This window comes from Ascidia mentula, chromosome 7, assembly GCF_947561715.1.
Source record: "Ascidia mentula chromosome 7, kaAscMent1.1, whole genome shotgun sequence".
Lineage (NCBI taxonomy): Eukaryota > Metazoa > Chordata > Ascidiacea > Phlebobranchia > Ascidiidae > Ascidia > Ascidia mentula.
Genome location: NC_138572.1, coordinates 12,602,471 through 12,619,222, shown reverse-complemented (window position 1 = coordinate 12,619,222; position 16,752 = coordinate 12,602,471). Strand labels below are relative to the sequence as shown.

At 39.9% G+C, this 16,752-nt stretch overlaps 1 pseudogene; it reads right to left on the bottom strand.

Moving 5' to 3' along the window:
• Window positions 1–3,960: 3,960 nt before the first annotated feature.
• On the bottom strand, window positions 3,961–7,021 carry LOC145909606 (uncharacterized; annotated as a pseudogene).
• Between the last annotated feature and the right edge of the window lie 9,731 nt (window positions 7,022–16,752).

Below are 16,752 nucleotides of genomic sequence, written 5' to 3'. Positions count from 1 at the left end.
TCCCGGTACCGGGGTGACTTCGGACATTTGAGACCTGTTTCAAAAATGGGCTGAATGATCATTTTTCTTGAGCTAAAACGAGCGAAAAACCTTTTGGTTTTTGAGCAATGCTTTACTAATTTAAGAATGTGGTTCAAAATTTAAAAAAAATATGAGCAATTTTTTGAAAAAGTCCGAGCTATCCCCGGTCTCCCCTACCTTGCTTTTTGTCCGATGGGAATCCCTCCCATAAGTAGTACTTGGAATTTGTTGCGGAGCATTCGTTGAATTCGATAGCGTGTTTGTCGAAAAAAAACAAAGGGACGACTTCCTTATTTTGCAACTTAATCATGCGTTAAAAATAGGGAAAAGTGGTGGGCGTGATGGAGCATAATAATTTGTTGGGACCACAGGGTTAGGGGACCAGCCAAATTCCATATCGATCACACGCACAAAAAGGACTTGCTTTGGATACAAGATCAGTCTGATTAGCTAAAAAACCTTTTGGGTATAGTTTGCTTGACAAACCAGGCTTTTCTTGGTACCCAACGGATGACGGTAATTTTATAGTAACTGGAGCCTCAGTAATCGTGCCGTCCAGGGCTAATGTGAGCCCTTACCGCTTGTAGCAATTACGGCAATACAGTCACCACAAGGCGGAAGTCTTTGCTTGGCCGTTTGGTCAGCAAAGTCGTCTGAAAGTCACACCAGTTGCACTGACGACACATTATAGGTCGAAACAGTGGCCATCTGTCTGCAGCTTACACACTTCAGACTTATCTTGCTTGCAGAGGGGTTTGTGATTCAGATCCTTTATTCAGTAAACGTTAGAATCCACATCGAATATTTACAAAATAATTCTTGAATTCTTTGTTTTTTTTGGTATTAAAAACATGACCAGTCTCTGCTGAGATTGCTTATTCAACTAGATTTCTTTTGAAAAATGAAAAAACATCTACACAGCTACCGGTTGTTAGAAAAAACCTCGCCGGGAGCTTGATTTTTTAAATCTTGCTCCGACATGTCAGGAAAAAGTGGCTGATCCAGCTAGGCTGCGAAGCCTACAAACCTCAGGATCGCGATACGTTAGCTGTGATCGCCAAGCAAGGACCTGCGCAGTGGAAAGATCCAGCTAATCATGCCATTGCATGAAATATTACAGCTACCGGTTATTATGATCAACGTATTAAAACCAAGAAATGGGAAGAATCGATTTTATTTGGTTTACATTGCGATAATGTCGTGGTGTTGGATTTAACTCAATATTGGTTGGAATTATTGCTTGAGGTTACGTTTAATCGCAGCTTTTATACCACAGTTATATTTCGCCAATGGTCGATGTTTTTTGTTTTTTTCTCAAAAAAAACGCAATGATGCAGAAGTTAAACAGGAAAAGTGCAATCAATCCCTCCAAAATGAGTTGCTGTCCGATTTTACGCAATTTCTCAAAGCCAGTCATTCGGAGAATCCGCTAACCTTTTTCAGCACATGTTCGAAATGAGCATAAAAGACAGGGACGACCAAAGTGCAGCCAACAATTCATCGCAATACTTGGAAGGACATTGCAGAAATCAAATGGAAAACCTAACGTTAAAGCATTTGGAAGAGGAAGATTATGAGGAGGTCGTGCGCTTTGTCGAGCAATGTTACATACACATAGAGATAGTACACAAACTTGCGGGCATATCCAACAGGGAATTTTTGCCTTACCATTACGTTCGCATCAAAAAGTCTCTCAAAGAGAAAACTGCAGTTGGCTACTTCGACAAAGGCGGCCGCCTCGTTGGATTGTTGATGAGTCGGGTAAACCAAGATTATGTCGCTGAAGTTAAATCGGTGCCACTTTTAAAGGATCTCGGTGTCAACCCGACCGAACAAATCGTGGGGATATTGAAGTTTTACGACGAGGTACAGGAAGATTTTTGTAGGAGCTTGAATCCCAAGTCGTACGTTCATTTGGGTCCCATGGGTGTTAGACCAGAATACGGAAACATGGGTATTGCTCGGCGACTGCTTAACGAATTAGAAAAGCTTTTGTTTCAGCGGAATCATAATTTTATCGTGGCATCCTGCACATCTCATTACGCCCGCCGCCTTTTCAATTCAAATGGCTACATAAGGGTCAAGTCGGTAAAATACAAGGATTTCCAACCAGCTGGATTGATCATGAAGGTTTTTCCGAATGAACTAGAAAACGAAACTGAAGCTGCAATTAACTATAAAATACTTGTGTAAGCAAAACTGTGAGCTATTATGTCAAGTCGCCAACAGTTACAGAGCACGCTTTTCTTGTGTTGTATCATGCAAATCTTACCAAATTTATTTTGAACCGAATGAATTTATAATCGCGCAGCACAGTTTCTGTAAAGAATGCTTTTTTTCGATTGCTTGTCTGACTTGACTTTTGTGTGTATTATTGCTCGTGGAGTTTGTCGTTGTTTTACATAATGAAAAACGTAAAGTTGAAGCATTTGAAAGAGGAAGATTATGAGAAGGTCGTGCGTTTTGTCGAGCAATGTTACATATACATAGAGATAATACACAAACTTGTTACGTTAGAATTTTGGAGTGTAGACTAATTTATTGTGGTCGAGCATTGCAAAATGCGAACGCCAGTGTTGGCATAAATGGTGGCTTCCTGGCTTGCGCGTAACGCTATGGATCACTCGATAAGAATTTTTGCGGTAGTGCTTGCGCCGTAGTTTTTTCACAATTACTTTAATCAAAAAGAATCAAATGTGGGCTTAAAACTATTTTTCATGTGGTGACCTAATATTCCTCTGCACCTGTTGCGACAGCAACGTAACCTAAAGGCCACCTACTACAGAAGATAAATAAAAAATTACTGCTTTCCATCAACGGCAGTCTGATCTCTTCACCAAATATTATTCGTGAAAAATGTGGTAACTAAAAAATATAACACCGTTACAAAGTTAATTGAAAAATAACACACGTCACCTGTAGTTAATAACAAAAATGCATTCTAGATCATCAACAATATGTTTGTCGAAAAGAAGAGGTTTGTCAACAAATAACTGAGGATTTTAAACACATTGTTTATGTGGAACGGAATTTTTATCATTAATATCTGGTTTAACACAAGGAGATGAACATATTAGACTCTACAAACATGTAAATTATTACAAGATGAAAATAAAACTTCATTGTTAAACAAATCTCGGATACACTGGGGAGATGCTTTAAAGCGTAGATGACGTTGCGTTTGTTACCTTTGCGTACGTCACGCGTATGTGGAGAATGTCGATGTTACGCCGTTCCACTTGGTTTGAAAGAAGATGCATTGAATCCAAAGCTTTGTTCGTGCAATAGTATTGTTATCCAGCTGTGTAAGTGACGTGGTTGGGAAAACCCATCTTGGATAATTTGTTTTGCGTTAACTTTGTCCTTGAATTTAACATAAAAATATCCAACGTTGTTGCGATTGTAAATTAGAAAGATTGAATTAAATCGTCGCATTGGATTCGTGCGAATATGTTTCAATGCGCATCACTTTTTTCCTGATTCCATCTAGTTGTACATTTGTTTAAAATACAGGTTACCACCTTCGTGAATTAAAAAACTGGTGCTGTCCAACTTGTCGCTTCTTCGAAATGATAATACTTTGGAGCACAGCTGTGGAGTCTGTTCAAGTTCTCGCCGCATCATTACATCAAGCTTCACGGACAACACTGCGGCAGTAAGTTCTAGTCGACTAACCTCAGGGTAACACACGGCTCCGTAGGCAACGGATAAAGCATCCGCAAAAATCACTAAAACCTAACGGCTTAAAACACCCGAGGAATTCGCAGGTCATGAAGTTTTCGCAAACGACTTATCCAATTCTTCCACTGCAGAGTCGTACAGTGAACCCAAGGCAGAAAGGATCCCTCGATGCGTCATCGGTGTTTCGGGAAAATTGACCTTAAATCCGAATCCCAGCACACACCATTCCGTGACGTCATCGCTGAACCTTCTGTTCCGCTAGACCTTTGACCTCTCCTCTTCAGAAATCTCAGACAGAATCGTCGGGTTGTTGCTGAGCCATTTAGTTAAATGAAATCGAATTCCTTCCGCTGTTGACGCAACTGAGTTTAAACAGTCATCCACGTAAAAATTTCTTCTTACCACGAAGGATGCATGTGCATCGAAGTTGTGGCCAAAATCAATAGCCGTTTGCTTTAAGCGAAAACTCGCGCAACTTGGCGATGAAGTCGCCCCAAACAGATGCACAGTCATTTGGTGTTCCGTGGGTTCCTTGGCTAAATTACCATCAGGCCACCACAAAAATCTCAAAGCATTTCTATTCTTTCGAGTAACACGAATCTGGTAGAACATTGCCTTTATATCGGACACCAATGCGAACCGTTCTCTGCAAAATAGAGTTAAAACACCCACCAAAATTATTTTACATCATTAAGGGAAACAACCCCTTTATATTTTGCAGCACAATAAAAAACCACACGAACCTTGTCTGGTTTACAGGGTGATGTGGTAAGTACCAACAAACATAATCACGTTAATAAACTTCGTCTTTGGGTACTTCTCTTGCATACCCATTGTCAATATAGGATTGCATAGTGGCCACGTACTTTTCCTGAAGTCGATAATCTCTCCCCAAACGTCTCTTCAGGTATTCCAATCGAGCCATGGGCTTGTTATCCGGCAAACAGACAGAGCTCTCTCTCTCCAAAGTAAAGGCAGCTCGTAATGACCTTTCACGCTCTTCACGTTGCTTCGCATAATCTCGTACGCCTTCCTATCTTCACGGGACTTTGGAAACTCCAACACGGTAGTTTCGTTTCCGAAATCCGTCTCCCACAGGCTAGATATCTGATTCTGTTAACGACTATCGCGTGATTTAATAAAGTTCACCGGACATTTCGATGAAGCAGACGGAAACAGTGAGGGACCAAACAGTGACCATCCAAAGGGTGTTTCGAAAGCAAACGATTTTCCTTTGGACCTCGACGCATTTCTTGGATGAACAGCGCGTCTGGATTATCCAAACCAATTAAAAGTGTTACGCTCATGGGCGTATCCAGGGGGGGGTCCGAGGGGTCCGGACCCCCCCTTTTGTGAAATATTTTGGTCTTTTTTGATAACTAAACAAACGCCACTGTATTTTTTTTGTCAAAATCCGCGTGAAAACCAGAAATTTTCTTTGACGTTGACCTAAAAACCGCATCGTGTTGCATTCGCCTTTGTTTCCAAACAGGAAGCATTGTTACCGAACACTTGGCATTGTTACCAAACATGTTGCATTGTTACGAAACAAGTGTCATTTTTCGTCAGCTCAAAGACGAAACGTCGTTTTTCAGTGGCCACGTTGTAATGACAAGCGGTTTATTTGCGTGAAAGTCAATTAGTTTAGTTGTTAAACTTTCCATGGCGTTACAAAATTGCGCAAGCCAGAAAGCCACCGTTTATGTGACGATTGGCCCGAACACCGGCGTTCGTATTTTGCGATTCTCGCCCACAATAGTTTTCACTTAGTTTATACCTGAAAATCGGGGAATTCCCTAAAAAAAATTGGACTCCCCCCCTTTAAAAATTCCTGGATCGTCCCTGGTTACGGTACCTCCCTCGATCGATGGAAAATTTATGTTGCGTAAATGTGGTACGCCAAACAGATCTTTTTGGGAGTAAAAACAGGATTGGGTCGTACTGGATACTACTCAACGGATATTACCTTCTGGAGAACTATCTCCTCTCCACAACCCACAGGGGAGACAGAGAAACTCACTGAAACACCCGCATTGCTCTTTAGCGTTATCGGTAAGGGTTTGCAGAACAAGAATTTCCTTTGCTTCACCTTCCATACCCAAAGTGTCGATCAACCTTTGGCAACAAAAGATTCCAGTAGATCCGATATCCAAAAACGCGTAAGTCAAAACCTTTCGGCCCCTGTATTTTACGTGGACCAGAACTACGCACTGATACACGTCGCCCGAACAATCTTCATCACTGGTAGTGGCGATGCTGGAGTCTCCGGCTTCACAGGCGCACTTGTGCAACAAGGTATGATGGTAGTGGCTTGAACAACACTTTTCCTCGCAAGCGGTCTGTGCCTTGCATCTTCGAACGCGATGACCCGGAGCAAGACATCTGAAGCACATTTTTTTCGGCTAACGGACTCTATTCGTTCGGAGGAGGTTTTGTGCCTGAAGTCGAAGCAGTTTGCCAAGTCATGTAATTTTCCGCAGAACTGACAGGAATCGGAAGGCAATACGCTTTCCATTGGAGGCTGCTGAACTTTTATCGGGTTAACAACTCCTTAAACGCAAAGAGAATTCTCCACCTCGGCACGTTCCAAAACAAACTCAACAAAATGTTTAAACATGGCTTCGCTACCGGTTTGATGAAGAACTTCAACCGATCGTTTAATTCACTGTTCCTGTAAGCGATAAGGCAACTTATCAATCAGCTGCAACATTGTATCGAGTAAGTTCAAACCCGCATATTTATTGATGTCGACCAACGTGGAAAGACACTTTTCCAGCAGGTCTGCGCATTGCATCAGCTATTCGGGTTGATCACCCTTTAAACGAGGACTCTTCTTGAGATGCTGCTCACAAGGATTTGCAATAATGTGGGGCTGTCCGTACTCCTGAAACAGCTTTTTGACGGGCCTGACGGTAACCCTCGACAGGTCTTTTCGTTAAGTGATCAATATTTAATCGCACTTTATCATCACAATGTTGCAGTAAATAAACCAAACGCAACTCTTCTGAATGAACTTTAGTAGCAACATGTGTTTCGAAGTTACGAATGAACGTCCAATATTCCATGGGATCGCCATTGAAGGTCATTATTTTCGGACGAGGCAGAAAACGTTCGTCCAAGCTGCAACGCGCTTCATGTACACGGGCGGGAAATTCCGTACTTTTTAGGTCACATTGAAAATTATTGCCATCATCAGGCAAACGACTTACTTTTCAAGGGTCTTGCATTTCAAAATTCGGAGAACGGTTTGGACGCTCAACCACTGTTTGCATAACCTGCATCGGCGAGGGTGAGCAAACGTCATCATGACCAAATCCATCCTCCCAGCAACGGGCTTTAATTTCAGTGCGCTTCACTAACTTCAGCGTCGTTTCTCAATTTCTCTCCTTCTCCCGCATTTTCTGCTCCTCAACGCGTCGTACTTCTTCTTTCTGCCTTTTTTTCGTCTGGCGAAGCTTTGTGCGAGCTATTTCCGCCTAAATTCGAACCACGGTTCTCTTTACGCTCATACTCTTACTCGCCGATGAAGGACAACTTGAAGGTCTACTTCCTGAGGATTTGTTTGAAGCAGACCGGGTTTTCTCTGTCCAATCATCAACCCGGACGTCAAACTCATGTGTTTTAGCAGCCAGGCGTCTAATTAAATCCCGTGAAGTTTCCCCCGTTCAAATGATCCGCAAGAAGCTTGTATCTTTCGTTTGTAACTTGTACAGAGCTTAGGACTGCAGACAAGTTTTCTGGGCTAACCATTAAATGTTCTGTACGGATATACGATTCCTGTAAAGAACGCTGGAACGATTGGAACTGCTCTTCACTATTTTCTTCCATAGTGATTTGCTGCTACAATATAGTCCAACCTTCTTCAATTAGAAAGAGTTGAAAACTTCTCTATGTAGACTCTGAACGCACGAAAACATTCACTGTGTAACGACGGTTTTCTATGAAAAGTTCATGATCACAACACAGCCAAAAAACAATAAATGCCAGCAAGCACTCACCAACTGTTTTTGAACAGGCCACGTTTTCTAATAACAGCTTCTTATTTAAATGACATTACTATTTAAGCCAAAATTGTCTCCTGTAATGGGTAAATAAACAATTTTACTAACACAAACTATTTCACCCTTCCAGCACGCAGGAAACAAGCAAACTAATCACTACCAAAGAAGTGTTACGCATAGTGGTCGTTGTTTCGTCACTATGAATGACGTGCAGATGTAACGATCACCAAGGCAACGTCATCCGCAATTCCGTCAATCCATTAATATCTTAGGTGTTAACCAGTGTTGCAGTGCCCTTGGTAGTTCGGCGGGCGCGACCCTATGGTCCCGGACAGAGCAACAAGCGGGGATTTCTACAACAGCCCAGGACTCCGGTGAACAGAAACCGATAAACTTTATTCCGAAGGCGCTGCGGTTTCTACACATGTGTAGGAATAGCGACCAAAATACTAAAAAATTAAATACAAAATGGTTTTTACCGAACTATTATCCAGCAAATAATTGTGTTTTTTATCACTGTAAACAAAGTTATTTACCATTAGGTAATACAGCACAATTAATATTGCCAGCTTACCGTATGTAATCGTTGGCAGCAAATATCAACTTAAATTTACCTAAAATTGTCCATATTCCCTTTGAATACAAGGCTAAGACGAAAACAACACTGGAAGGTATCAGAGTTCTGCAGAGACAGCGGCTTGTGTTGACGTCAAAACTAGTAAACATATTTACAGTGCATAGAAAAGCAGCGATGTAATGACTGTTGATAAGCAAACTATCACCCAAACATATCTTTTATTGTAAACTGAAACCACTTCCGTAACGGTACAGTCCGTCGGGGTTACTCCAGGTCACTTGTGTCGTGTCACGAGGCATGTAAGATTAAGTCCGATAACTAACAATACACTCTAAATTAAATATACCATTGGTCGGTGGGAAAGGTTCTACAATGTACCGTGGGGTTTTACACTTACGCTACCTGTGTCGTTCTGTGTCTGGAGAGTTTTTCGCGTTGAGTGTAGAATGTATGTGAACCAGTGTGATATGGGGTTGGTGGGGTGATTTGGTGACGTCAAAACATTTTTTCTTGTCTGCAAGCTTTAATACTGGCTTAAACAAATAAACCGTAGTGTTGCTTGCTTTGTCTGGCACTGAATGAATTGTGTAGGAGGGTCGATGGCTTCACTTAATCGCAAATGGAGGGTACTTTCTGTGATTCGTTTTTTTACAAAACAAAACATTTTTTTCTGCTTTTTCAGCCAAAATAATGTTCAACAGGAGGGCAAATAGCCCCTGGGGGAGCGGTTAAAGTAGCTATCTCGTTTGACAAGGGTCGGGACTAACAGAAAATCACAAATTGACCATACTTTCTGTGATTCATTTTTCCACAAACAAGCTGAAAATCCCTGGCAACAGCCTGTTCATCTGTGCTCATTCAACCAAAACACTGGCGCCATGCATGACCTATTGCTTTGTTACGCACAATTAACTCTGTTACGCAGGAGTTGTTCGAGAAGGGCGCAACTTTGCATTTGTCGAATTTTGGGACTTGCCAGTGCGTGTAGTTTGATGACGTCATCCGAATAACGACTGAACTCGTTGGTTTGCGTAACGTCGTTCATCATTCAAGAGTAAAGCCGAAGCTGTATCTTAATAAAACGCCGTCGTAATGCCCACCCTGGGTCATAAACCATGTCAGCCGGTCGTTCATTGCACTCCATATTTTCACACTGGGAACATTGACTTCGCATTCCGTTGCGGGTCGGTACCTATACGTCACTTCGTGTCATGGGAATGTTGGGTGGTCGCAAATATTTCATTACGATACGAGTGTATGTAGGAACACTATTTACAGGTCTAATCAAATTCTGAGAACCCACAGGGGCGGTTTCAAATAACCAATTGAGGTTTCTACCTTCACTGTTCCGCTTTTTATTTTGTCGGTTTATGATGTAAATAAACTGAATTGAGAATAAAGAGACTGACCCATAATACTGTGAAAAACATTGACATGATTTATTTGTTTGTTTAGGTTTTCCGCCTCTACCCAGTCAGAAATTATAGTTGTCGTATCACCGGGCCTTGCCAGAATTGTTCGACAAATACCCGGGCTTTCCTTGACAACCGTAGCACAGAGATATTTGTCGAAATTAGCATAGAAACTTACATGAACAAGTATCAAAAACACTGCTGGAATTGGTCTCAATTACAGTTGAGTTACTAGAGGCGTATGATAGAAATGGCTGTATCTGCATAAATCGATGATGTATGATAGATCGGGTTGGTAACCCCAAATATAATGCGAGTAAGTGGATTTATGCCGTCCTAGGGATGCAATTTGGTTAGAGCAAAAGTATTATTGACTTAACAGGAAAAAAACCGAGAACGGCGCAATTTAAAGGTAATTACGTTAGCAAAACTGGAAAAAACTTTTTACGTCCGAAGAAGTATACATTTCACATATTTTTTTATCTATAAAAACACATGCATTTTCTTTCACAATTCGTAAAACAACGTTTACGAAATAATGAAAGAATAATAATGACTGTGTTGGAGAAACCATGTAGGTCCGCATTATTAGAACGACGACCAAAACGTTGTAACCCAACTAGTATTTGGTGACAAGCATTAATCAATAACAGTAAGTGATATAAATGTGTAGGTTTATTAATTAGGAGGTCGTTATGGGACGCATATGTTCGTTTTACAAACCTTACCATAAACTTGCAAGAACACAGCAATGGAAACGTCGCAAAATTGCCAATGTGGCACAAACTGAAAGAAGAAGTTGATGATATTTCCTTAGATAGTAATAACAATAAATGGAGATCATTGAGAAACAGCAGAGTTATTGTGCTGGGATTTATTGCACAGTGAAGTCTACCAATCGTGAAATACCTGAAGGCGATGTATTTCTGAGGGAATTTTTAAAGGACATTAATGCACCTGCAAGGTCTTCACTCAAGAAAATAAAGGCCCACAGTGGATATAATTCTTGTGAGAGGTGTCAAATCACTGGTAATTATGACTCACCAAGAAAAAATAAAGATTTTATTTCGCAAATTGATAAAAATCATCACCGTGGAACATCAGTATTAGCTGAATTTGAAGTAAATATGGTACATGGTTTTGTCTCGGAGTTACAAAACGATTGCTTAATTGGTGGAAAGGTGTCAGAGGGTATAATAAATTTGTAACTTTTCCAATGAATATTCTTGAATTTTTAAACTTCTTCAGACAAAACCAAGCAAAGCTGTCAGCGACTGCTGTACAAAAGATGGATCAGCACATTCAACAATTCAAAGATTTCATTCCTGTAGAATTTAACCGCAAAATGCGAAAACTATCTGAAGTGGCCTGCTGGAAGGCATCAGAGTTCAGACTTTTTTACATGTTATATCACCTACAAAATAATGGTATGACTTTAAACCATTACAACAAGTTGCTTCTTATTTTCACCATGCAAATAGTAATGCTGTAACCGTCACAAGTTAAAAAAGGGTGGAGTCAGTTCTGTTTCAAAAGCAATTACTACCATACCAATGCCTAATTTTGAAAATGATGTTTATTACAAAAAGGCAAGACTGTACAGTGATTGCTATTAAAGTTGGAAGTGTGATTGCACATGTTGTTCATATTTGTGTCAAATCTTCGTGCAAATATTTCATAGTGAGAAAATATGAGAGTTTCCAACCATTTTTTACGTCGCCTGTTTGCTCGACCCATGTAGGAATTTTTGAAGTTCGTCACTTTTTTTTTTGAATTTTTGAAGCTCACAATTAGAGTCATTTGTATTAGACTGTTGTGTTACAAAATGTGTTCTACTACCGTACAAGAAGAAGTTTGTTGCAATAGAAATGGTTCACACACAGTTCGCAAAAGGATCGGGAAGACTGATATTGTTTATAAAAAATGGATGTTGAACGACAAACAAGTGGCCAAATGAGGGTGAAGTAGGAGAGCTTGTATTTAATGTGAATCTAGTACCATATTTTTTCAGATTCATACGATCGCTGCGCAACAAAAGCATACACTACAAAAGAAATAGAGTCATTATTTTCAGAGAGTGACGACAATGTAATGGTACCACCTCTCCTTCTGCCAAAAATCTTTGCCAGTTCACCACCAAGGTATGCCCAAATGCAAAATAAAATTAAAGCCGGTAAACTCTGTTTCAGACCATTTGCTATTCCGAAAAAGATGTCGCCTCGAAAAAAAAGAAGAAAGGTGGAACAAGATCATTTAGCCAACATTTTTCATATGGTCATAAAAAACTCAAATGAGTTGCACTCCATTCAAGTGAAGCTCATTGCAATGGAAAATCAACTGGCTAAGTTGGTAAACAAGGAAACAAAAGCCGCACCTTTGGTAATTAATTTCAAACCAGCTAAAGAAGAACAGGAATTGGAGGTTACCATGGAGAACATGAAGGTAATTAAAAAATGTGACTTACCGCAGTGCATCCCAAACTTTATTGGCTTAGCACAACACAAAATAAAAACTTTTTTAGTGGCGAAAAGCAATCACGCAGATGAACATGTGCGAAAGAAACAAAATGGTATGAGCACCGATAAAAGCATAAATGTTATCGAGTCAAGCGCCGTCTTTGAGGTGATCACCTCACGGAATATCGTTTTGTTTTTCACACGCTTTATTTCTTTTTGTATTTTCACTTTTACTCACATGTTTTTCTTTGTTTACTTACACTCACCTTTTTGTAATATATTTGTAATTATTTCTAGAAATAATAAGCGAAAAGCACTGTTTCTATTGTGGCGAGAAGTAATTGTTGTGAACGCTATATGTGCAGTGAAAGTCCTTATTGTGAAAAAAAACAACCGTTGTTTTATCCGTACTTTTACCATTTCTAGCCACCTTGGTCGTGTGACTCCAGGTCTTGGCGATAGGCCGTTAGTGCGGAGTTAGAGAGAAGCTAATTTCGGTTACACTGTCAGGTGCTGCAGATTGGGATGGAGGAAAAATAAGAAAGAGGCCAAGGGATGGAACAATGATGAGAGTCATAATACAGAACAATCTCATGACAGAGGAACATCCACATCCACTGGCGATACAGCAACATCTGTTTCCTTTGCTGATACAGATAAATATGTGTCATCTGATGATAGTCTTTCATCAAGTGCCTCAGACTGAGTGTATTTGCAGTCATATCTAATTTCGTTTCACAAAACTGTATGTGAATAAATTTCACTGTATGCCTAACATGTTTAGTGTGACTGAATCGAGCGTGGATGAAGAAAGATATAGGGGTAATACCTGTGATCTCTAGCATTGTATAAGCATGATATCAGAGATGATTTATGCACGACAATCTATCTTTGACCGATGTTACATTTCCTTACACACCCTAGGATAATAACAATGGGGGAGATATGGCTAGACTGCCGTATCATCATACATGACATGGTGATAAGTCTAGTAAGATCGAAATACCACACTCTCAAGGGAGTTTTTTGTGTGCATTTTATTGCTTTGTAATTTTTGCAGAAACTGACGATGCTTACATAAGCGAAATCGATTTTTTTACAATAAAATCTGCTGACTTCAATCTGAGGCTTGTTGCTTCATTATATATTCGCCCCCCAAATCTACAAAAACCTGAAATCGCTCCAATTGAAGAACCTTGCTCTAGAAGAGTGATCAGAGATCGCACTTTTATTACTAGTTTTATACATTAACAATCGATACCGGAGGTTCGCTTAAATTGGCACAATAGCCGTTATAGTTATATATGATCCCGTCCCAATAGTTTGTCTCATTTACCTTTTCTAGTATTATTTACCTTGTGTCAAGCTTTCGCAGAATTCTACCGTGTTTTTGTCTGTTGTGCGGAACAGTGATTTCGAGGATCTCAGTGGCGCGGTAAGAATCAGAAATCGTCACCCAGCAATACCTACCGTATATGTTCGTCACATTAGTGCAAAAGAAACTGGTACATACTCTTATCATTAGGTTTAAAGACTTCACTGCCCGAGCCACTTTTCGCAATAAATCAGAGCGAGATCTGCTCCCGGTGAGGTTTTCGGTTTCACGGGGATTTTGTGGCCAAGGTACATCGACAAAGGCCTCTTGGATTGTTGATGAGTCGCATAAACCAAGATTATGTCGCTGAAGTTAAATTTTAAAGGATCTCGGTGTCAACCCGACCGAACAAATCGTGGGGATATTGAAGTTTTACGACGAGGTACAGGAAGAATTTTGTAGAAGCTTGAATCCCAAGTCGTATGTTCATTTGGGTCCCATGGGTGTTAGACCAGAATACGGAAATATTGGTCTTGCTCGGCGACTGCTTAAAGAATTAGAAAAGCTTTTGTTTCATTGGAATCATAATTTTATCGTGGCATCCTGCACATCTCATTACGCCCGCCGCCTTTTCAATTCAAATGGCTACATAAGGGTCAAGTCGGTAAAATACAAGAATTTTTCCAACCACCTGGATTGGTCATGAAGGTTTTTCCGAATGAACAAGAAAACGAAACTGAAGCTGCAATTAACTATAAAATACTTTTGTAAGCAAAACTGTGAGCTATTATGTCAAGTCGCCAGCAGTTGCAGTAGAGCACGCTTTTCTTGTGTTGTATCATGTAAATGTGTCCTAATTTATTTTGAACCAAACGAATTTATATTCGCGCAGCACAATTTCTGTAAAGAATGCTTTTTTTCAATTGCTTGTCTGACTTGACTTTTGTATGTATTATTGCTCGTGGAGTTTGTCATTATTTTACACAATGAAAAACGTAAAGTTGAAGCATTTGAAAGAGGAAGATTATGAGAAGGTCGTGCGTTTTGTCGAGCAATGTTACATATACATAGAGATAATACACAAACTTGTTACGTTAGAATTTTGGAGTGTAGACTAATTTATTGTGGTCGAGCATTGCAAAATACGAACGCCAGTGTTGGCATAAATGGTAGCTTCCTGGCTTGCGCGTAACGCTATGGATCACTTGATGAGAATTTTTGTTTGCGCGTAACGCAGGAGGTTTGTTAACAAATAACTGAGGATTTTGAACACATTGTTTATGTGGACCAGAATTTTTATCATTAATATCTGGTTTAACACAATGAGATGAACATATTAGACTCTACAAACATGTAAATTATTACAAGATGAAAATAAAACTTCATTGTTAAACAAATCTCGGATACACTGGGGGAGATGCTTTGAAGCGTAGATGACGTTGCGTTTGTTACCTTTGCGTACGTCACGCGCTGTAAGTCATGTGGAGAATGTCGATGTTACACCGTTCTACTTGGTTTGAAAGAAGATGTAAAGAATCCAAAGCTTTGTTCGTGCAATAGTATTGTTATCCGTAAGTGAGGTGGTTGGGAAAACCCATCTTGGATAAATTGTTTTGCGTTAACTTTGTCCTCAAATTTAACATAGAAATATAAATTTGTTAAATTCGTGCGAATGTTATTCAATGCGCATCACTTTTTTCCTGATTCCATCTAGTTGTACATTTGTTTAAAATACAGGTTACCACCTTCGTGATTAAAAAACTGGTGCTGGAATGTAGATAAGAGCATATCACGTAAGCGCGAGGTTAGTCAAGTGGAAACGCACAATTTGGTTTGCATGGGGAAGTTCGAAAACACATCCCAGAGTTTTGTGTGTGCTTGATGATGAGCGATGATTTACTCTAGTATTATCTCGATGTCTTTGCTTGGTTTATATTTGGAACATATGTACTGTTTCTACCTCAGTACGGTAAAACTGGATGAAGCTGCGTTTGTATCGAAACAAGTTTTGAAAAATGTAAGAAATTTAACTTTTATGACATATTAACAATGTTAGAACATTAAATGTAAGTGTGGACTCTGAACGTCCGGCGCCAAGTCGATTTGTTTGAAGTCCTGGCGAAAAGCAAAGGTGAATCAGACCGGGTCTCTGTCCAATCATCAACCCAGACGTCAAACTCCTGTTTTTCAGCAGCCAGTCGTCTAATTAAATCCCGTGAAGATTCATCAATTTCATCCCCGTTCAAATGATCCGCAAGAAACTTATATCTTTCGTTTGTAAGGGCTTAGGACTGTACGGATATACGATTCCTGTAAAGAACGGTGCAACGATTGGAACTGCTCTTCACTATTTTCTCTTGTGGTGATTTGCTGCTACAATATAATCCACCCTTTTTCAGTTAGAAACAGTTGGAAACTTCTCTATGTACACTTAACGCCCGGCACAACTGACGACGGTTTTCTATGAAAAATCAGCGATCACAACACAGCCAAAAATAAACAATAGCAAGCACTTACGTTTTCTAATCAACAGCTCTATTTACTGCAACATTTACAGAATATTACAGTTTTTACCCTTCCAGCGCGCTGCAAACAAATGAACTAATCAATACTAAGGAACAATGGCATTCGAAAGGAACTGTTTCAAATAATAGTCATTGTTTCTTCCTTTCATTGAACTGAAGATGCTTTATTAAAAAGCGAAACATGTTTTATAAAATTAAAAGCGTGGACAGACAGTTGTTCTGGCAACATTTCAGTCAATCATATAGTTATACAGTGTGTTTATTCTGTAACTACACATTATATAAACCTCCAAGCTCGCACCGAAAAAGAGCAAGACATGTAGCTAAAATACGAGAGAGGCGTGGAAAGAAGTCAACGTTCTTTTTTTCCAGCAGTGTTCCTTCCGAAAACGCCCAGCTTCGTCTTCCAATATAAAAACCCCATGCAAAAGTCAAACCAATGCTTTGATGTTTATTGTTTATTATGGAGCTGCATTCACAACTTCGGGTTACCATCGACAACGTAATCATGTTGGTATTTATGTCGACATTTCCGATGTATTTCACACTCCGTCCGATCTTGAAGATATTACTAATTTTGTCAGAAAGCAAGTTGTCGAAGAGCAAGCTTAAGTCAATTGTCTTTCAGAACGAAAGTATTGCAAAAAAGGGGGCAAAAGCAGACGATTCAAACCGTTGGAATCCGGTATCACGTAAACGTTCGGAAATTAACATAAAACCCGTAATGTAAAATAAGTCGCAATATTGGGCTCTCAATTTCGTTA